Source organism: Sinohyriopsis cumingii, chromosome 1 (assembly GCF_028554795.1).
Source record: "Sinohyriopsis cumingii isolate HCF-2022 chromosome 1, ASM2855479v2, whole genome shotgun sequence".
NCBI classification, from domain to species: domain Eukaryota; kingdom Metazoa; phylum Mollusca; class Bivalvia; order Unionida; family Unionidae; genus Sinohyriopsis; species Sinohyriopsis cumingii.
In genome coordinates this window covers 57,698,385-57,723,423 of record NC_142961.1, presented here as the reverse complement: position 1 = coordinate 57,723,423, position 25,039 = coordinate 57,698,385, and the positions used below count along the sequence as shown (strand labels likewise).

The 25,039-nt window shown below is 35.7% G+C and overlaps 1 protein-coding gene across 1 annotated transcript in view; it reads right to left on the bottom strand.

Annotated features, from left to right (window-relative positions):
• The window catches only part of LOC149806925 (phosphatidylinositol 3-kinase regulatory subunit alpha-like), a 393,140-nt gene that overhangs the window by 313,269 nt on the left and 54,832 nt on the right, over positions 1 to 25,039 (bottom strand). The window lies entirely within an intron of this gene.

Sequence of the window (25,039 nt, the reverse complement as noted above, 5' to 3'; positions counted from 1 at the left end):
ATTTGTTGTTTAATGGGGAGTGGGAATGAAGGTAATACAAATGTCATTTGTGTTCATCTTGGCACTTGTCCGAAACTGGATGGTACTGCTCTTCATACATCCCTGAAGATCTTGAATTTTTCTCAGCATAGCAGATCATCTTTCTACATCTGCACTGCTTTGGGGGAAGGGCAAACATGCTGCTAAGTAAACTGATGTCCTACACTCCAGAATGACTAATTGCAATATGGTGTTTTCAGTGTGTGCATAAACTACAATGCTACCCCTTGCTGCTGTTCTTCACCAAGTTAAATTCCATTCAGGAGTTCTGAAATTCACTTTTCCTGGGCTTGACTCGATCTGCAGATGACTCAAACTTTCTTAATCACAGCTGCATTCAACAATCTTTAATAATGATGGCTTAAACACTCTCATTCAAGGCAATGATTTCTAATAACGTTGACTCAATGACTGTACCAAAGTAAATTGAATTGGAATATTCCACATTATGAACTTTGCCTATGTAAATTAGACCAATGGATTTGCCTACAGCAGTGTTCAAAGGACTTGACATGACATCATCCTACAGCTATTCTCAGACAATTAAGAAATGTGTGAAATAGTAGTTGCTTAGTACTGACCAACGTAACTTGCGATTTACTTCAAAATGAACAGCAGTATAAACTGCCCAAAAGGTAGTTTTACGTTGGTTCTGAGCAAGACTGTTTACTGTTTATACATGCGTCAGACATGTAATGTACACCACTATGATGGCCAAGATAACTGAAAATGTGTTTTCAAAACAAGACCATGTTGTGCGGGTCGAGTCAAAAATCCTGTTTTTGGATGACATGTGTTATGGCAGGTATGTTACTGTAGACTTGTATGACAACAACTGTCAGGTCTCCAACATGGAATGACAACTTCAACTCTTCAAATATTTCAACAAACTATTTAAACAAATTCCTACAATTTCTACCGTTGACCTAATTCTCTGTTTTCAAGTGTAGAAGAGGGCCCCGAGTGGCCGAGTGGTCTAACGCGCTCTCCGTTACGGATCACTGCCATCTCACCTCTGTCTGCGTGGGTTCGAGTCTCGGATTCAGCCAATGTGGGTATGTGAGAAAGCTTGCCAGTAGCTTCTTGTGGGTCGGTGGTTCTTTCCGGGGTTTTCCCGGGTTCTTCCTCCACCAATTATACTGGCCGCCATGTATAGCCTATCGTGTGCTGAAAAATGGCGTTAAACCCTACTACAACAACAACATCAAGTGCAGAAGATAAATTTGCAATGTCAAAATCTTCATCGACCACAATTAATTCAACACATTAAACAACTACATGTTTACTGCAGGCAGTTAACTTTAACTACCCAATGCCTAATTAATACAGCTGCTATCTTTCAGTCAAGGGCATCCACTCTTGATATCAGAAGAGGGCCACTGACCATTAACCAGATTAGAAAAAAGCACACGTACTCAATAACAGAGCAAGTCATATAAACACTGAGAACTACTCACTGTTGGGTAATTAATTTTGAGTGCCAACTGAAAACGTCATAAGAATTAACTTACGACCTTGTAGAATTTTACATGACACATGATGACAGTCATATGGATGATGGAATGAATGTATGACGCACTTTCCAGTATGCATGTAATTATACAATTTGTCATTGGTCCATCAACATCAACATCAGCAAAAGTTAGGGTTATACTGACATTTGGCACTTGGTTAATTTGCTTGTATCCTAAATACCTGCTGGATTCCCTGTGACGATTCTGTTGCACTGTGACTTTATATTTCTTCCACAGAAAAATTTGTTACAGGATACTGTTGTAGAGGACAATCAATCACTGTTTTCATGGAGCACAGTGAATTAATATACTGATTTTTTTCTGTAGCAAGATGAAACTGTCCACTATCACTGAGACTACTTTGAGACTGTTAATTACAGCAGTAATCTCAGCAGCTTTACAAGTGTAGTATGTTCTGCAAGATACATCATTCTAAAATGATGGACATATCCTACAAGCTGTTTGTTGAACTAGAAATAATCATGATCTTTTACAAGACTAGTGAAGAGATAAATCATTAGCTTTCCCAATGCTTGACAGTTCAGATACACTGTTGGGCTCCCAATGGCCAAGTGGTCTAAGGTGCTCTCATTTACAAATCACTGACATCTTGCCCCTATCTGCATCTCAGGCTCTGCAAGCATGGGTATATGAGAAAGCTAGCCAGAAGCTTCCTGTGATTTAGTGGTTCTTTACAGGACTTTTCCAGTTCTTCCTCCACCAGCTATATAATGGCTGCCATGTATAGTCAGTCGATCATGTGCTGACAAATGGCATTATTCCAGAACAACAAGAACAATATGAAATTATTCAAACAAGTTTGTTTTCAAAATTTCAGATTCATGGGATAGGAGAAGGAGGTCATGTAATCTTTTTGAAGTGGAAATAATCATTTCAATTTGAAGATGTGTTGGATTACTTTAAGATGCTTTTTAATGTTGAGCTTACATTGATATCTAAGTCAAATGAAATTCTCTAAGTGACAAATATTTATCATTAACCAAGGAAAATCAATGATTTTAACAACAGTTAAAATATTAAATAAGAGAACACTACAACCAGACTTCAAAGGCATTACACAATGAAAAGAAAATCTGCAAAATTGACAATTCTGCATCAATATATGTACCACAAGGATGATGACCTGCACAATGGTTACTTGAAGATCTCTGGAAAATAATACATTCTTTGGACACTAATCCTAACTTATTTTAAGAAAATGTAATCAAAATAATACATTCCTTGGACAAAGGAGTAACTGTTTTCAAAAACTTATTATCAAAATATAGATCAAGTTAACGACGTTACAGTGTCCCAGTACTTCAAACAACTTGAATAAATAATGAGTCTGTCACTGGGTTGGGGATGGGGGAGGGGCATGAACAAATAATCTGCTATTAAAGCAGGAAATGTATGCTGAAATTGATCTAGATTGATTGAGAATATTTTATAAATATATTTCTATTTTTAACTTCTTTCTTCATCTGAATTCCATGTTTGTCTTCTTTTTAATTTCCTGCTCAGAAATAACACCACCAAAAGGTTGCAGCAGGACAACAGTGACTTCCTTTATATTTGCACAAAAAGAAATGCTTAAATTACCTCTTTTCTGTGAATACTGCACAGTACTAACGCAGGTAAGCAACAAGACCAATGTCAAAACTGTGAATATTTGTTCCTAAGTAAATATAAAACTGAAACAGCATTTGACAAATCACTAGGTTACTTTTAGGTTGTATTTAGGCCAAGAGTTCAGCAAAACTATTTTAGTACCCTGGCAAAGAGTTGGAACTTATTTTTCCCACTTTTGATATACCCCTTTTAAACTGGACCCTAATATACCTTAAATACCTCAGTACAAGAACAAATTAAAAATAAACTGTCAGATACAAAATGAACACCCGTATGGTATATAAATATCTGTTTGTATCTAAATAGTTGCAATGATAATTGGAAATAAAATCCTATTGTGATAATTTATCCTGACTTTTTTTAAAATGGCTATTATTTTCTTTAATTGGATTTGAAGTCTTAAGATTAGCAAAACTGAAAGATAAAATTTGCCCTCATTTTAATAAAGAAGCCTTGGAACTAGTTAACAATCTGATATATATCTGCACATGTATCTATCTTACAGGGCAAAGTTTTGTTTTATGTAACCATTATTATTTTATTTCTGCTTTTTCAGTTGTTTTAATCATTGTCTTACTTTTTGTTTTTCTTTCCATGCTAATTAACTCTCTTTTTAGCCCCTTTGTTATTGAAAGAATACATGATTACAGTGATGGAATAATCTGTTTACCTCCTGTCAGGTTCAAAATCATACTTTTACTAGAATACTGATAAATATTTGCTGAACTCTATCTCCATCTCCTTGTTAGACATGCCCTTCATGTTAATTTTCCTTTAACTGACAAATAATTAACTAGATTTTGATTTGGTTCTTTTAAGTTTACACATTAAATATATATATGATATTATCAAGCATTTCAAAGTTATTCTTGTCTCAGCTTTTATTGACACTTCAGGAAGAGATCAAATATGGACCAGCTCTCCTTTGTAAACATTTATGTTTAGTTTTTGCATTAAAGATCGACTTTAAAAACTACATTCTCTTTTATGCTGCCTTCTGTAACTGATGAATGGGTAATGCTCATGTAACTGGGTTTAATAGCTTCATCCTGGCTTTATATAAGTAGTGTCAATTAACGGTAAAATTTTTAAAAATTATAATTTTACCTCAAGATAATTCATTTTTAAAAATTAATATAATGGATATAATTACTTCTTTAATTTCTTTTTTTACAAATCAGATAAAATTAGTTTTTCATGCTATATGTGAGCAATACCTTTTATTCAAATAATTCCCCCACCCCACCATTTCTACCATTTAGTCTAGTCACCTAACATGGATATAATTAGGTTTTTTTTTCTGCAATTCTAAGCTAAAATATATTTTCTTCAAATTACATGCATATGCATTTTGGGAATCAGAACTTGTTTCTTTAAAACTAACTCTTTGCCCACCCCCACCCACCCAAAACTAACTGGCTGGTCCTTTACCTATTCTTACGCAAAGAAGCCTCACTGCACCACTTATTTAACCTTCAACTAAAACAAACCCACTTTTTAGTGCAATTTCAATAATAGAAAATGTAAAGACTCTAGTGCAAATCAAGGCCTCTCAGTTCAGTACAAGTGTGCATGTATTTGAACCAGTATAAGATTGCACAAATCAAAGCATAAAACTGCATATACAGTGTATCTGTAAGGTGAAAGCTTAACGCCTATACAGAATATTGTTACAGTATGCACAGGCATACTTAAGCATTTGTGTCATGTAATTAAATTCCTTCCACCCCATTAAAGTAAGACACCTAAAACATGGATAAATGATACTACTATGGGTATAGTTTGTGCCAGCATATTTTAAAATTCTCATCAAACCCCAAAATTATAGTAGAGAAACTATTAAGATCTGCATAAATACATTACTGGGCATGATAAAATAAATATGTGAGTGTGTGTGATTTGGATTTTTATAATAGCATTAACAATTTTTCAGTCGTATCTCTAAGATGTCTGCAGTGCGGCAGTTTATAGTGATGGGACATCATGCTTCAGACACGTAGCATGATGTCACACCCAGTCACATTATTCTGACACCAGGCTGACTTATAGTCCTAATGCGTCCCAACCTCTTCATTCTGAGCACCAAGCAAGGCAGTTGCTAGCACCATTTTTATCATCGTTTGGTATGAATCAGCCAGTTCAAACCGGCGACCTCCAACATCTTATGTACACATTCTAACCAGTGACTTAGGCCACCGGAGTGGTTGATAAGATATATGTTTATTTCATATCTTTCCATTTTCTATCCAAAATAGACCATTATTTTATCATCATTCTGTACAAGTAGGAAAACAATACAATCATTTTCTGATGGATCACATCTTGTCAGCATAAAAAAATTTGGATCATGACTTGGCACTTGGTGTCATGTAATATCCAGATTTTCTGATGCTGACAACTTTGCATGATCTCGCAATAACAATCGTGATACTGTTATAATATATATATATATATATATGTGTGTGTGTGTATTTAATTTGCATTGTTTATTAGTTTTTTTAAAATCATTGTATGATATGATATGGATAATTTCACTTTGTACTTGACCTTGTCCAAAGTAAAGTTCATTGTTCCTGACTTGAGACACTGATGACATTTTTATTTTGTAAACAAATATTACATAGCCAAAACTTTCTCCATGAGTGTGAGTTTAATATTAGGATTATTATCAACAGAAGTAAACATATTTATTGGGGTCTGGGTCATGCTTATTGGAATTCCCCCATAAAAATACCTTGTCTACCTAATGTTTGCCACATTCTATATTAAAAGTTTAGTACTAGAAACAGATTGTTCTAGAATGGAAGTTTCTATTAAGTAATAGTTTTTTTTTTTTAACCAAATGCTAATTGTGACCAAGGTCAAGGAGAGGACTTTATAATCTTGTTTATCTAGAAATTACTCATTCGTGCTGTATGATCTTCAAGCAGAATCATTTGTTACATTCAGTATTTGAGCTAAAATTATTTATTCAAATTATTCTTCTCTGGAATAAGAAACTGTTCCACGATATTCTTGGACAAGAGACATTATTTTGGAATTACTGTGAATTCAAACAAGGATGTCGTACAAGAGACTGTCGGTACATTATCCTACTTCAGGCGATTATTACATTAGTGCCCACACTACAGGCACATCAACACCCTCATTGTTGGATCTTATCTGGAATACAACTGGAATTTAATTAAAGCAATATTAATTAGAACTGGTGATAGAACTTTTTGGACTATTTGGGTAATTAATCTGCAATACTCTATATTCTTTTTAAATTTTCACTTTATATTTAGTTGTTGAATTTTACAAAATTTGTTGATTTTAACTCTTTTCTATTACACATGTACTTAGTTTAAGACCACAGAGTCATGATAATCCACATGCAACATGCTGACCCTGGGATCCAACCCTACCTCTAGGAACTCATCCCCAGGCCAAAATGTGGAAGCTATTAAGATCGCCACCATATAACCATACACATTATACTGGGCAGGAATAGGCAAATATATACATGTACATGCAACTGACCTTAAAGTCAATCCTGCCCACCAGTGACCTACATGTAGTCCACGATTCAAACATTAAAACTAAAGAGATTCCCACCCTATAACTATATATATATATATAGTGTACATTTTCCGTTGGGGAAGTATTTACCCTCTGAGCTTAGGGATCTATATTAAGGGGGTTCAAACTTCAGGGGGGAGGTCAAAATTGAAAGATGCAAGGATATGTGTATACAAATAATTCAAATTTTTCCCGTGACAAAATATGCGATTAGAATATGCAGATGGTGTTTCATTTATTGGTGACAACATTTTGAATCAACCATTCTGAAGTCAAGTAGAGAAGCTGTGATCTCCTGAAACTCCATGATTACCAGGAGATTCTTGATGACCCATGCTGAATCCTGCATTAGAGGATACTTCCTTTATCAATGACCAGACATACATGTACCTTGTTTTTTTCAGAAGACATTCTTGTATAGTGAAACTTGAGCCATTGCCTTTATTAAAACTGTTGTCCCCATGTTCATTTTTAAATTAAAACAGCACTGGCACTCATGCGCCACTGAAATGCATGGCAAGCAAATGAATCTGCAGCTGCACAATGACTCATGCTGGTTCTACTTCTGCCACAATGTCATTAACGAACACTTCAAATAAATCCCATCTCAGCAAGGCTGGAAAATGAATTATCCAATTATATTGCTCTTTTTAGCCACAAACAAGGATAAGATAAATAAATCCTCACAATTCTGTTGAGTCATGCATATGCAAATTGCAGCCAGATAAATTAGTCACCTAGCTATAAGATTTGCAACATGCACAGTGTGAATAATCAAACACTATTTTGTTATGAAAATTGATACGGACAGCCTGCTGTTGAGAGTCAGAGACAGTCACAAAGCAGTTTGCCTCAAAATGAAAATGGTTTGGTTTGGAGTTTAACAGAACAGCAACACAAGTAGGCTATTTAATGACTATGATGGAATAAAGTGCTCTGCCCAAGTACACACTAGAGTTACTGACATTAGCGGATCAAATGATAAGATTGAAATCCACACACTTTGGTCACAAGTCCAGCACACAAACCACTGAGCCAATGGTAGAATGGAAGTCAAATCCTTTTGCCAGTGGCGTCATTAGGCACTGGGTCCGGGGATTTCCCCCACGCAACTTTGCTGCTAGCACCTGCCTGTATTCAGTAAATGAATAAATACTTTTTGAAGTAAAAACAAAATTAAAAAACCCCTCCTATTTTTGCAGAAAACCCTTTTACTTGTAAAATAATAGACACACTGTTTTGGTGAACAGTCCAGCAGGCAAACCACTGATCCAATGCAGTACTGTCTCCGTTAGTCACATATTACAAAATGGTGGAGGGTCATTGAGCCTATTTCTACATTTCTGAGCCCAAAGGCAGTAAATGAAAATGGACACTTTGCTGTGTAGCATGTACAATACAATACCAGAGTACTACTCATGGGGATGGAAGATAGATAGATATATATATATGTAATCATGATTGTACTTAGTTAATGCGATTATACTGCCAATGAAGGATGATTATGATTACGCTTATGGGGCTTCTGAAATCGATGATTTAAGGACTGCCTTTGCAATAACAGCTCACCCTGTAATCAATTACAACCAATTATGATTACAATCTTAATCAACCCAATGCCTGACACCTTGTAACTGCATCAAAAATGTGACATAACGATATACTGGGAAACTGCATCAAATATTGATACCAGGTAGATGTATCAAATATTGCTGTCACATGTCATTGCATGATATATTTGAACACCTGAGGTTACTGCATGAAATACTGACAGTAACTTCATTAAATATTAACATACCAGGTAATTGCATAAAATAATAAAATATTTATATGTTGAATTGCATGAAATATTGAGGGTACCTGCATTAAAATCTATTTAGGTCAAACAATTTTTTTATTTTTTTTATTTCTTAGAGTAAAATGATTGTTTTTCGTCAGGGCCACATTGGGTAGATGTGATCTTTAACAAAGTACTAATTTCTATAAGACTAAATCAAGGTGCAAACTGTGTGGTCAAGGGACACAAGATCTTTTCACACAGATCTACATTATTGGAGTCTACCATTATATACCTCATTTATGGAATCTACCATTACATACCTCATTTATGGTGTCTACCAACAGTGTTATTTCTAGAAATGCTAGAAATTTCTTAGTCTACTGGTGAAAATATTATCTTTCTTTGATGTAGACTGATATCTTAGCCTACTTGTGACAATAGAGTCTTTCTTTGATTTAGACTGAGACAAAAATCATCCGAGTAGAAAGTGGGTAAAGCGGGAGCTGTGCAATAATAGCAGGTATTAGCACATTTAAATATAGTTTTACCCTTTCCGCAAATCAAGAATCTCTCAAAAGGACTAATGCTCTACTGGCTGAAAAAGAGTCCAAAATAAGACTATTTCTTCCTATTAACTGCAGAGTATTGAAACAATCTTTGATATTCTTCAGCGATAACAAGATTTTCAAATCAGATCCTGTGATGAACATGCCAGATGTCAACATTTCACCATTAAGGCATAATAAGAAGTCATCATGAAATATTACTTTTCATTCCTGAGGATTAGCAAAAACAAAATTGTCAATATGGCCACTGTGGTGGCCATATTAGACATCAGATCAGCACCATTTTCATTAGGATCAACTAGACATACAAGAAGGCTTCTGGTGAAAACCCAATGTCAATATGACTTTCCATTCAGGACAAGCTGCAGTAACAATATTTTCAAGAATCAAGCTGCAGTGACCATATTAGATAACAAATTAACCCATTTTCATGTACAGTACAAATGGACATAATTATAAGTTTTTTAGTGAAAAGCAATGCCAATATGACTTTCTGTTCAGGTGGAGTTGTGATAAAAAGATTTTCAATATGGCTGCAATGGTGGCCATACTGGATGTCAGATTAACACCATTTGTATTTAGTACCAGTTAAAGATCAGAAGAAGTCTTTTAATGAAACCCCATGTTGATATGGCCATCCATTTATTAGTATCAATAACAAGATTTACAAGATGGCTGCTATAAAGGCCATACGGGACATCAGACTGGCACTATTTTCATTTTAGGACCATCTAGATATCATAAAAAGTCTTTCTGAAAATCTCATATTGATAATGACCATTCATTCAGAAGGAAATGAGGTAACAAGATTTTCAAGACGACCAACGTGATGGTCATACTGGATGTCAGATTGGTGCAATTTTCAACTGGGTATCATATCAAGTCTTCTGGTGAAACAATATGTTCAGATGGAGCTGTGATAAATTTTCAAGATGACTGCCATGGTGACCATATTGGATATCAGACTGACACTAGAAATTATAAGAAATCTTTCAGCGTAATGCCCATATTAACATGACCATCCATTCAGGAGGTGAAGCTATAACAAGATTATCATGGGGGCTCTACTGGATGTCCAAGCAGCACCAAGTAGACCAATAACAAATTTGTGCTAGCAGATGGACAGACAATGGACAAAAGAATCAGTGTTATTGTTGTGTTCAGTATTTCATTTGGGCTGGAATTTACTTATTCACTGAAAATGTGATCTGCTCATCTATAATAATATTCTGGACAGAGCCATTAACTTGGAATTATAGTGAACTGAAACAAGTACTACTTGGACTATATTACTGTGATTCATCAAAAGTCTCTTGGCTTATCACTGCAATTCAGGCTATTGGTACATCAGTATATTTGAGACTGCAGGCCATTACAGGAATATCAACACCTTCAAGCATTGAAAATTATTTGGAATACCACTAAAGTTTAGTCAGAACTTTATTCATCATGTCTAGTGTTATAAATTCTAGGATTATTTGGGATTTAATCTGCAACACTGTAAGTTATTTTTACATTTTCACTTTGTTTTTTAGGGCAATAAATTATTTGTTGAATTTTACCAAATGTTTTGGTTTTTGCTCTTTTCTATTACTTATTATAAGACTCTAGGGTTGTGATAAGATAAAATTATAATGTGCAAAAAGTTTTAGTGGCCAACTTTAGGTTCATTCTGGTTTTAATCAGCTGCAGGGCTGCATGAGGGTGTTTTTGATGACCCAAGGGCCACACCACTTTTGTTATCTCCCATTACACCTTGTAATGCAAGTCATTTTGCGGGCCACATAATAGGGATTGGTAGGCAGCATGCAACCTGAGTGCAGCATGTTTGAGACTCCTGACCTAAACCATGTAAATGGTGGTGTTGGAGAGGCTGGGATTGTTTTTACCTTAAAATGTTCATTTGATGGAGAAGAAGAAACAAAAACATTTTAGCCCTGACCTGCATGCCAGTCCATATGTCCTATTAAACTTCTTTCCTGGATGCAAATCTAATGCATCCTACTAGTATTCTCCAATAATAAGTTAATTTTGATGATCTTGGCAATTTTCTCCTTAAGAAAACTTTTTCCAATTATAAGACCATCCCCAATTTACAAAACAAAAAGACATACCCACTGAGCTAATTAGAGACCAAATACTGTGCATTCCATTCATAAACTTGCATCCTTTGTAGCAACTTCCCTGAATACATTTAAGCCTTCTCAAGAAATGTATGCCAAAATCTGATTCTGTACAAATTTGATAATATCCAGATGTTGATAAGTCTTGGACAAAAAGCAAAATAATTTATTTTCAGTGTGTAACCAAAGATCCACAATCATAATATGTTTTGTATTTTGTAACACTATCTTATATAAAAATCAAAGTACTAAAAATACCAGTGGCTTGGTGAAGTCTCACTAATTTACATAAGGTACAATCAGTTTCACAAGGGAATACATCAGCTCAAATCAAGCCACTGAAAACTGCAAAGCTAGCTGCGTCAAAAACAAATAAAATACTGGCATAAAATAAAAGTCAAAAAACAGAAATAACAATTAATAGTCCCTTGAAGGGACTGATGCTCTAGTGCATAAATCAAGTTTCCTAAATTCAAAATAAAACCATTTCTTCTTGTTAACTACTTAGTGCTGAATCTATCTGATATTCTTGAGCAATATGATTTTTAAATTATCCACCATGGTGACCATAATGGATCTAAGATTGGCATCATTTTAATTTAGAATAAACTAGACACTTTTAGAAGATTTTTGGTGAAAACCCAATGCCAAAATGACCATCAACAGTCAAAGATTCAGGAGAATTAGTGACAAGATTTCAACATGCTCATTATGGAAACCATATTTAATGTCTGTGGAGAAAAAAATTTAATTTGGGACCAACTAGATATCATAAAAATTTTGGTGCTCAAAGCCCTATATCAATATGACTGTCAATTCTGGAGGAGTAGTTGTTGTTGTTGGGTTTAATGCCATTTTTCAGCACATGATAGGCTATACATGGCAGCCAGTATTAATGGTGGAGGAAGAACCTGGGGAAAAAACCCGGAAAGAACCACCAACCCACGAGAAGCTACTGGCAAACTTTCTCACATACCCACATTAGCCAAATTCAAGACTCGAACCCATGCAGACAGAGGTGAGATGGCAGTGATCCATAATGGAGAGCGCTTTAGACCACTTGGCCACTCAGGCCCCCGGAGGAGTAGTACCGGTAATAACACGATTCTGAAGATTGCTTCCATGGAGGCTATACTAGCTGCCAGATTTAGGAATGAGACATCGTATGGACTCCTTCAGTGAAAAAATGCAATATTTAAAAGACATTCAATTGAAAAATTGTTAAAGCTACATTAAAACTCCAAATCACATCACACCTTCAATTCTGGAGGAGTTGTGATGACAAGAACTTTCAACATATGTCTGGGCCATTTTCATTTGGGATTAACTAGACCTTGAGGAAAATGCAATAGTTTTCATGGCAATTCTCTCAGTAGTTTAGGAGCTATAGTGATAACAAATATGTATGCAAATGGACAAAAAGAGGATGGGCATCAAGACAATGAACAACAGACCAATCCCATAAGGGGTTGTGGTAAACAATCAGTAGAGCTAAAAATGGCAGGAACACTGTGATTTGTCAATACACATTTCTTAATATGATGAATGTAATATCCTGCATGTACCAAGTTGCACAATGATCCATCACAAACTACAGGACCATGTGCATGCACACATTTCTGTTATACACTGCATTCACAAGATGCCATCATACACTGCATTCACAAGATGCCATCATACACTGCATTCACAAGATGCCATCATACACAGCATTCACAAGATGCCATCATACACTGCACTCACAAGATGCCATCATACACTGCATTCACAAGATGCCATCATACACAGCATTTACAAGATGCCATCATACAAAGCATTCACAAGATGCCATCATACACAGCATTCACAAAATGCCATCATACACTGCATTCACAAGATGCCATCATACACTGCATTCACAAGATGGCATCATACACTGCATTTACAAGATGCCATCATACACAGCATTCACAAGATGCCATCATACACTGCACTCACAAGATGCCATCATACACTGCATTCACAAGATGCCATCATACACAGCATTTACAAGATGCCATCATACAAAGCATTCACAAGATGCCATCATACACAGCATTCACAAAATGCCATCATACACTGCATTCACAAGATGCCATCATACACTGCATTCACAAGATGCCATCATATACAGCAGTCACAAGATGCCATCATACACTGCATTCAAAAGATGCCATCATACTCAGCATGCACAAGATGCCATTATACACTGCATTCACAAGATGCCATCATACACTGCATTTACAAGATGCCATCATACACAGCATTCACAAGATGCCATCATACACAGCACTCACAAGATGCCAGCATACACTGCATTCACAAGATGTCATCACACACAGCATTTACAAGATGCCATCATACAAAGCATTCACAAGATGCCATCATACACAGCATTCACAAAATGCCATCATACACTGCATTCACAAGATGCCATCATACACAGCATTCACAAGATGCCATCATATACAGCATTCACAAGATGCCATCATACACTGCATTCACAAGATGCCATCATACACAGCATGCACAAGATGCCATCACACACTGCATTCACAAGATGCCATCATACACTGCATTCACAAGATGCCATCATACACTGTATTCACAAGATGCGATCATACAATACAGTACATTCAGCTGCAGGATGATAAGGACAATAACAAAACTCAACTCAAGTAATTTGTTTGTATTTGCATCTTGAAATAAAAACCATAAAATTTCCTAAGTTTAAATGCAATCCACTGAAATCTGGGAAATTGGTTTCATTCAAAATATTCTGTTATACATTACCACCAGCTGTAAGTGATAACAGCAATAATTCTGTACATCTACAAGTGATGGCAATAATATTTACCAAGTTTCATGGCAATCTATCAAAAACAATGTGACTAGTTGCTTCACAATACTGTGTGATGGACCTATGAAAACATGGATGGATGGAATGACAACTGGAGGGATGGATATGAGAAATGCTACAATTGTATTTCAATGTTTCTCTCGAGGTATGGGTACAAAAAAATGCAAGTGCTACTGAGTAAACAATCTTTTCTCCTTTGAAATAAACCTCCCTTAAAGTCAGATTGTTTCCCTAACCCTGTATTTTTTTATTTAGTGAATGACACATAAGAATACTGATTGTGTGCAATCTGCTCTCCATAAACATTTGTGGGACCACCCAGATAAGACTTTGAAACCTCACACATAAACTTGAGTAAATTCAAACAATTTAACAGACAGCAATCTATAAACATGATGTTGTAACCAGCATTATCTCAGCTCCTGATTAACTTCTTTGTATAAGAGAATAATAGTACATCTGCCTATAGGTGTAAAAATAGGTCTAATATTCCATGTCTACCTCTGCATGTTTTACACCAATATTTTAGTCTCTAATTAGCTTCATAAAGTACATATGTCTCAAGTGTAATTATGTATCACATATGCTATGCTATTAGATGTAAAAATAAGCAGCACTTTCAGATGAAGAAACCTGAACATATGTCTTCTTTCTGATCAAAGGCTTCCTATGAAAATAGCTAATCCCTGCAGACCTAATTTCCAGTAAAAGTACAGATGAAACCTTTCACAGAAATCTATGGTTAACCCCTTGTCTGCCAGAACCATCTCTGAACTCCACCAGCTCAACTCAGCTATTTCAACTGTTACATGTACTTGTGAACTCGTTTAAATTCATTGCCACTTTTCATAGTGGTCACCTCCCTGAACCATCAACCTCTCCTATCCATCAATGTCAGGCTCCCCCCCCCCCCAACCACCGCAAGACATTTTTCCAATATTCTTTATTTCCCTTAAACACATGCCTCACTCGCAATAGTTTTCTCCCATCTAGTTGTTGATTGTGAAGAAAGGTAGTTCTGTTCATGCTATTGCATCTTGGGTCATGGGTTACCCACTGATCAAGTCAATCTTCTGGAGGCCTTAGAAATCACATTGATATATTATACACATAGTGACACTGCAATACTGAGGGCATTCATGACATATCTAAATACAGTCCATATCATCTATATCATTTGCATGGAAGGCAACTGTTTATTGATCATAACATAAAATGTACGGAAGGAGCAGGTAAAAGTAATTTTGAGGGCATAATACTTACCTGTTGTTGCAACTGTGTAGCTAGCTATGTTCTGGATGGAAAATACCCTGACCGTATGATGAGAATTCATCCTCCCATACTGTGAACTAGAGCATCCTGGAATAACAGAATGCCTCTGACCCAATCATCGGATATCTTGTCCATGCACACTGTCCTTCATTCTATTTTCAGGATATAACATAAACTGATGGGACATCAGTGCAGAGTGGGAAGAGGGAATCTTGCAATAAGATTGGGTCAGTGTTAATTAAAGTCAGTTTACCCACCCCACCCTCCCAAACCCCTACATTTTAATAAGTGTTGGTAACCAGTGTTGCTATTGCATAGCTTAATCTGTCAGTCTGGTGGGAGACAGACAGACAGACAGCTGACTGGCTGGTGGGACAGACAACATGATTTACTATAGGGTTCCACTTCAATGAGCAGGGTACTAATAATAAGAGAAACATCTTACTTGGAGCAATCTGTTATTATCTCACTAAATTTTAAAGGGATAGCACCAGTGCATGGAACTCGCTAAACATACCATGCAACTGTTACTCCTTACTGTGTGCAAATAATTATCATTAACACATTAACCCCTGCCGAAAATTTACGTGGCAGGAGGTAGTAGCTTAGTGCCGAGCTCTGTAGCATCAAGGTCATGTAAGATTACACTAAAGTGGGTGGTATTATAGAAAGGTAGACAGAGGTAGCTCTACAATGATACCAAATAATCTGGAAGTTCTAGTTGCACTACTAAATACAGAGGGAAAACCTCATTTTTTGGACCCGCTATTTTCCACCCAAAATTCGCATGTGGTTGGAATCCAGTTTTCTGTCTGGATTTTAGGCTTTTTGGTCTCAGATCTAAAGAAGACTGGTATGAACTGCAAACAGCGAGATGAACCTTTGCAAAACATAGGATAAGATGGGCATTTGGAATAAAGAGTGGTATTGATACGAAAATTGTAAGTCCATTAAGCAAAAAAAAACAAAGAAAACAATAAGAGCTCCAACTTTCACCCTTCTGCTCATGCATGAGCCAAATAGCCAATGAAAAACGATGTTTCTAACACAATTAGGCATTAGGTTATTTGAAAATCACCTGTTGTTGTATTAGGATGTATTCAGAAAAAGCTTTCAAAATGTGTTTCCTACCAAAATTTCAGGCAAAAACAACAAAAACCTTCAAGGGTTAATGTGTAAATGGATGCATTTTGATGACGTCACCAAATTTGAATATTCCTCGCATATTTAACCACTTGTGCATTGACATTGCACATAAATTACATATTTAGCCATTCCTTGACAATTTGCAAAAAAATTCAAAAATCCTTGTTAACACATTAACCCTTGCCGACGAGTTTACGTGGCAAAAGGTAGTAACCTACTGCTGAGCTCTGTAGCATCAAGATCATGTATGATACACTAAAGTGGGTGGTATTATAGAAACGTAGACAGATGTAGCTCTGCAATGATACCAAATAATCTGGAAGTTCTAGTTGCACTTCAAAATACAGAGGGAAAAACCTCAATTTTTGGACCCATTTTTTTTTTCCACCCAAAATTCCCCCATGGTCAGAATCTGATTTTGTGCCCGGATTTGAGACCATTTGGTCTCAGATCTAAGGCAGACCGATCTGAACTGCACACAGACAGGTGAACTTTTGCAAAAAGTAGGATAAGATGGGCATTTGGAATAAAGAGTGGTCTTGATATGAAAATAATGGGTCCGTTAAGCAAAAAAACAACAACAAAAAATCCAACTTTTACCCTTCTGCTCATGCGTGAGCCAAATAGCCAATGAAAAATGATGTTTCTAACACAACTAGGCATTAGGTTCTTGGAAAATAACCTGGAAGTTGATGTATTAGGATGTATTTAGAAATAGCTTTCAAAATGTGTTTCCTATTCTAATTTCAGGTGAAAACGGCAAAAACCTCCAGGGGTTAATGTTAAGATTTTCAAGATGGCTGCTGTGATGGCCAAATTGGAGGTCAGACTGGCACTGTGTTAACTTAGAACCAACTAGACATCATAAAAAATTCTTCCAGTGAAAATCCCCTGTCTCTGACTCTCCATTTATGAGTAGTAATAAGATGGCTGTCATAGCTACTATATTGATTGCTAGAATGGCACCATTTTAAGTTGTCTCAGGTTAAAATCCCATATTAATATTATCATGTCATCATAAGGAATAGTCATGTATGTTTTCAAGACAGCTGGCATGGTGGCCATTTTTTATGTCAAGTCAGCACCAATTTCATTTAGGTGGCACTATACAGTTTCGCATTTTGCATAGGGTTAGGATTTTAAAGAAAAAGAATGTCCCGGGCTTTCCTCACTGGTTATACTGGTTACTTAAAAAAGACCTTGTATATCTTAGGTATAATGCAAAGAACCTTTAATTCTCTTTATTTTGGTGTATGATTGATGGGTGTACTATGGGTTATAGAGTATACAGCTTGGCCTTACTTCAAATGTGCACCTTTCAAAAAAGTGCTAGCTCTACTTGGTCATTTTCACTTCCTGAACTTCAGAGGTAAATTGTATAATAAAAAGCAGATAACTTTTTTTTACATTTTATATATTTGGTAATTCATTCATTGCACTTTCAGAAGCTGGTATTGTCTTGTCTGGCAAAATTCATTTTCCCTATTTTAATAGCTGCTATGTATAGTGTACTTTAGACTAATTCAGACTGATTTTTTAACACAAGGGAGCAGTCATTTTAGTTAGCAGTGTGCTTAAATCATGTAAAATTTCCGAAAGTACAATATCCAAAAGAAATATCATCCACATTACATTAATGTAGCATAGAGGTATGCAAACATTCTCTCCTCTGTGCATGTTCTAAATACGAACTACTTCACCTTACATATGTCACTCTCTCAAAAGTACATATTATCTGGTGAGCGCCACCATAAAGAAGATATAGGTATTATTTTTGTATGATTTAATTATGTTTATATGGCTGAAACATTTAAGTCGCAAGCATCAAAACAATCCTTTTGAATAATTCTCCTGCCTTTTCACCCACAGAACAGTATTTATGAGTGTCAGAGTCTCTAACAAGTCCAGCCTCCCCCACCATGATAAAAGTGAGCTATTTTAAGAATGCACATTACATTTTGTAAACATAGCAACCAATGTTATGCGGAATGACAGGAACATGAAACTAGCTAGAATTATTTCTGAGATATCAACAATGAATTTTACAATTAGAAAAGGAAGGTAACTGATCAGGTTCATAAAGGTCAAAGGTCAAAGTGTAAAATATTTCCCTATTGTTTAATATGGAAGAAGCAAATTCACTTTCTCTTCATTTATTTTTTTATTTCATTGCAAATAAATGAAAAGAAACATTTTCACCATATATTTCTGTCACTTATTGCAACAGTTTTAAATTTAAGTTGACTCTATTCCTATATTCTAAGACTTCCTAATTTCCCCATAATTAAGGTCACTATTCACACAAACATACCTCATGGCAAATTATGTAAGCAAGAGAAAAATGATCATAATTAGCTTATTTTCATGCTTAACATCAATATGAATGTACCATTTTATTCAGAACATGATACATAATTATATGAAAATAAAAAAAAATAATTGCAAACATTTTTATATTTTCTTTAAGGTGGCGCTATACAGTTTCGCATTTTGCATAGGGTTAGTATTTTAAAGAAAAAGAATGTCCCCGGCTTTCCTCACTGGTTATACTGGTTACTTAAAAAAGACCTTGTATATCTTAGGTATAATGCAAAGAACCTTTAATTCCCTTTATTTTGGTGTATGATTGATGGGTGTACTATGGGTTATAGAGTATACAGCTTGGCCTTACTTCAAATGTGCACCTTTCAAAAAAGTGCTAGCTCTACTTGGTCATTTTCACTTCCTGAACTTCAGAGGTAAATTGTATAAAAAAGAGCCGATAACGTTTTTTTACATTTTATATATTTGGTAATTCATTCATTGCACTTTCAGAAGCTGGTATTGTCTTGTCTGGCAAAATTCATTTTCCCTATTTTAATAGCTGCTATGTATAGTGTACTTTAGACTAATTCAGACTGATTTTTTAACACAAGGGAGTAGTCATTTTAGTTAGCAGTGTGCTTAAATCATGTAAAATTTCCAAAAGTACAATATCCAAAAGAAATATCATCCACATTACATTAATGTAGCATAGAGGTATGGAAACATTCTCTCCTCTGTGCATGTTTTAAATACGAACTACTTCACCTTACATATGTCACTCTCTCAAAAGTACATATTATCTGGTGAGCGCCACCTTAGGACTTACCATATTTCCAAGTGGCACCATTTTTATTTAGGCCCAACTATGAAGTCTTGCAGTTAAAACACATGTCAATATGACTTTCCATTCAGGAGAAGCTGAATAACAAGTTTTCAAGATGACCATTATGGTGGCTATATTGAATGTATGAGAGCAGCACTAGTTACATTTATAACCAAATAGACCATTTCATAAAATTGTACATAAAGTTTCATGGCAATCCTTAAGTAGTTTGGGAGAAGTAGCAATAACACAATTTTACTAATCGACAGACAACAGGTCAACCCATAAGCTTTGTTGGATTATGACAAACATACATTTAGGTAAAAAAGGGCAGCTACATTAGGTTTTATTCGAAGATGTATAAATTAAAGGGATAAATTTTGCCCTCCTTTGAAAATGGAAAATTTTCTCAACAACAGAGGGATTTTATACGAATGGTAAGACTTGAAAATATTGTGTGATTTTCATGCAAATTCAGTTAATTCAGCTTTGCCAAGTCCTATAACTTGCTAATGAAGAGAAAACACAAACTAAAACATGGGTTTTTCTATTTCAAAAGATACAGCTTTAAACACTGATTGTTCTGTGACTTTTAACGCAGCTGTTAGTTAAAAGTTTGTATTCCACAGCCTAGGGCTTGTATATCAAACAGATGAAGAACAAGGATTAATGTATCTGCTATCTGAAAATTAAGGCAAGATGTCACAAGGATGAACAAAAGTTACTAAATATAGCTCTTCATCTGTCATCATCACCATTTAAGTGGGTATGCTATGGAAACAATACTGAATGCAGTCATGAATTGTCACATTAACCACCGTAAGAACTAATTTTATTTTTAACACACTGAAATAGTCATTGCACATTGTAAGTCACTCTGGGTACAATATATGTATTCTTCTTTTTCGAAAAGAACTGTACACATTACATGCTTATATACAAATCAAGCAGAAATTTTCTGCGCTGTCAGTACATACATGTTTATAGCACAGAGTTTGAAAATTTGTACATATTTAGTGCTTTTATGACTTTTTAACAATAAAATTCAAATGAACATCCAAATGCATGTATGTTATCTATTTTAGATGTAAAATAGTCTTGTCAGGTGCACAGAGACAAAAATCATGATACTCTGAGAGCCTGTTATATTAAATCAATATAAAATTCAATGCTTTTATGTGAGATTGCTCATATTCCTTTCAAATTTTGCACACAGCAAAAGATATCCAAAAAATTCTGTATAAAAATGTCATTAAATTAATGGGAATTAAGCAAAAAATATTTTTTATTGCAGTAAGTAGAATTAATAAATGTTGCACATTGTTTCCAAAACTTGGTCAAAAAATATTGTACATCAAATAGTAAGTGTTTAAAAAAATGAAAACTAAATTTAAGTTGTCTGAAAAAATCAAAACTGTTTTCCTGAATATAAAAAATCAGTGTTCCCCCATACCACCCACCTCCTTCTCCTGTCCTTTATGAATGCATGCACTAGAATAAACAGGTCACAGGCGAAATAACAAGTTATCTTGCTGTTTAAAGAGACATAAAGGTATTTGTAATGAACTCAACAAATAAATAAGGTCAGTAGGTGAACTAGGAACAAGCCAATATACACATCAACAAGAACTCTTTGAAACTGGTTTCTTTGTTTCCAGTTTGATAAGTGACAAGTAGTGAATAATGATATATACAAATGTCACTCAATAAAAATGCTGTATTTACTTCTATATGATGTGCACTTAGCTGCACACAACCTGGATCAAGATCTGCTTTCATGTGATCCCTCAGGACTACAGCTGAAACAAAATACTAAATTTTCCAATTCAAATATTAACTTTATTTATCAAAACATAGTAGGAATATTCATTGATGAAGCTATGAAATCCCTCCTTTGCCTAACTAGGTATTTTATGACACCCACACCCCACCCCACAATTATCAAGATGCACTGCAAAGACTGATCTTGTGCATTCATCTAAATCTAAATAAATATTTCTGGAGTTTTTACTAAATCGAACTAAATGACATTTTTGAAATTCTAACTAAATCTTTTTTGGGGGGGTGAGAGGGGAGAGAAGGGAACTGAGATTATTAATGAAATATGATGAATTGGTGAATAAAGGATTAAAATTGCCCAATCATAATCTCCTTTTGCTATAAGGAAAGGTGAGGACTACAATCATCAATGGAATAATTTAATCAATGTGATCAGAAATGCTACAGAAAGAGGCATAAGACCACTTTTCAAGGATCACTGACAGTTCAGTTCAGTTTAATGCCAGTCACCCCCGCTGGGGTATAGGCCGCCCACAAAAGATCGCCATAGGCTTCTGTCCTGTGCCATCCCCATCTTAGTGATGTCCACCTCAAGGTCGCATCACCAGGTGTTTCTTGGTCAGCCCCTTCTCCGCTTGCCTTGACAGCTAATAGAATATTTTGAGTGGGTCTACCAACACTGACAGCTAATATGATATTTTGAGTGGGCCTACCAACAATGACAACTAATACAATATTCTGAGTGGGCCAACCAACACTAACAGCTAATACATTATTTTGAGTGGGCCTACCAACAATAAGTGGGCCAACCAACACTGACAGCTAATACAATATTTTAAGTGGGCCTACCATCAATGAGTGGGCCAACCAAAACTGACAGCTAATAGAATATTTTAAGTGGGCCAACCAACACTGACAGCTAATAGAATATTTTAAGTGGGCCTACCATCAATGAGTGGGTCAACCAACACTGACAGCTAAGAGAATATTTTAAGTGGGCCAACCAACACTGAAAGCTAATACAGTATTTTAAGTGGGCCTATCATCAATGAATGGGCCAACCAACACTGACAGCTAATACAATATTATGAGTTGGCCTACCAACACTGACAGCTAATAAAATATTATGAGTTGGCCAACCAACACTGACAGCTAATACAATATTAAAGTGTGCCTACCAACACTGACAGCTTATACAATATTTTGAGTGGGCCTACAAACACTGATGCCACTGCATGTAACAATGTACGTGTAGTACTTTTTTTCCCTCTAGGTATGTATCAAATCTAAACCTTGTAAAATTAGGCTGATCTACTGATTGTTCATTTTGTTCATGGATAAACTTATGATACATGTCTATAACACAGTAATGGACTGCAATACTTGTAATGACTTATTAAAATTCCATGTAAAATAAAACCAAAACCGACTGGTTTAACTAGAAAAAGTAGGAACCAAACGTTACAGGACATGTCATGAAATATGCCAAGATGTTTCATTATCCAACTATTTTGACATTTTCAGAACTGAAACTTAAGATCCATGCTTGATCAAAATATATTCAGAAACAAAGATATAGTGTATAACACTGAACACATGAATAATAAACTTGGGCCCAGATGACAAGCTCACTGAACATTTTCTTATTTAGGCTTAAAAATGGCTACTTTGAGTCTTCCATGGTTGAACTCAGACTACTGTTCATGAAAACCAATCAATATACCGGTACTTCTGTTAATAAATATACCGGTACTTCTGTTGAAGCCAATAAAGTTGCCTCTTTCGAAACAAGGAACTAATCATTAAATCCTTCAATAAAACTCCTTGACAATGGTACCAGACCACTGACTAACAAACCAAGCTGATACAGGACCTAAATTAGCCCAGTGCTACATGTACTTCAGACACTGTGATTCAAATTCAGCAATGGTTGAACTCTGCCCCTACTTAAATACAACACATACTAGTGAATCTTGCTTATATTGGTAAAAACACGAGACCATGTAGGTGTATAGGGAACACAATCGGTGACTGACTAGTGGTGTTTCAACAGCCATCACAGTTCATCATATAGAATAAGAAACCTGCATTTTGTCAGGCCTGCAACTTACTTACCTAACAATTAAAGTTACAATAGTGAACTTAAGGTAGACAAGAGATCCAAATGAGTCTAATATTGCTCATCTTGCTTACAAAATTTCACAGTTGACAATTCAATAACCTGGTTAATGTTGTATTGTCCAAATATATCCAATGTTAACTATCTCCCAACCTTCTATCATGCTGAGTTTAAAAATAATATTATCCGGATAAAAATTCTTTATAAATATAAATGCATAATTAATATGCATAGTCTCTTGTTTATAATCTAAGTCCTACAGATCTTGAGGTTTAAGAATCCCCACTGGAATATATGGCCTCAATAAACGTGCACTAAGTGACCTTGCAAAATTCTGTATTACGTTTATTTTGCTCTGGAAGACAACTGCAATTCACAGGTAAACTACAGTCCTACAGTTGATAAGATAAATTCAGATGGCGCCATAAGTAATTTGGCATCTAGCTCATGTACCAAGCAAACTTGGTGGCAAAATTATATCACTGCAGGCTAAAATAGAAAGTAGTAGAAGTCAGTAAGGTCTATCAGGTAAAACATTTGATTCCCTGTACTGCTACTGTACCTTATGAACTTAATTTATGAAATGTACTGGTGGACTTAATTACACCCACTTCAAAGCACTTGTACACCTTGATTAAACGCCTAACCTTTCCTATAGTACATTCAAACAGCATTGGTATTACACCTCCACAAGTTGCACTGACTTTGGCAGCATTCTGAAATAAAATAATTCTGGAAAATTGTTATATATCTTATGTCTGGGAGTTAACCGCCTACAGCTGGAAAATTGTTACCTACCTTTATATCTGGGAGTTAATTGGTGGCAGAAATAAAATCAACCGAACTGAATGCAGTTTTAAAACAATATTGCATTAGAATTTTTTTGTTCGCTTTACCTGCAGCCAAGGTGTCGCTGAGAATAGAGGAGTTTTCTTCTTCCATTTCTTCCCTTCTCTCCATTATTAAAGGTCTTATATGACATAAGGGACCCAGCCATTAACCCCATTAACCCTTATGTAAGACCAAGCCTCTGAAAAATGTTTAGTCTGGCACTAATGGAAACCAATAGAATAGGTATGCTCTGCAAGAGATGGAACTAGTCCCTAGCACCAATAACTCCTGTCCTTAAGTAAGGGGGAAGGGCCCACAAACTTCCTCCATGGGACTTTGCGGCAAGCCCTTTTTGTAGGACCCAACTGCTGAGGGGGCGCTGTGAGATGGGGCTGTTGCTTTGATTGTGGCTACACACTTTATAGAATTTAGCCAACTGACCCTGAGGGCAGTCAAAATGATTTTGCTTCTTGGCCATTTTCCATGAACCAGGAGCTATTCAAGAAACTAGTGTTGATGGTCACTCTTGTTGTTGTTGCGGCTCCTCCCTGAGGAAGGGGTGTGACTCATTTTCTGTCCTAGTGTAAAAGAGATAGCACTGCTCCTACCTCACAGGAGGGTGCGACTCCCTGCCCTCACAAAATGGGGAGCATGGAGGGATCAACAGAGGGC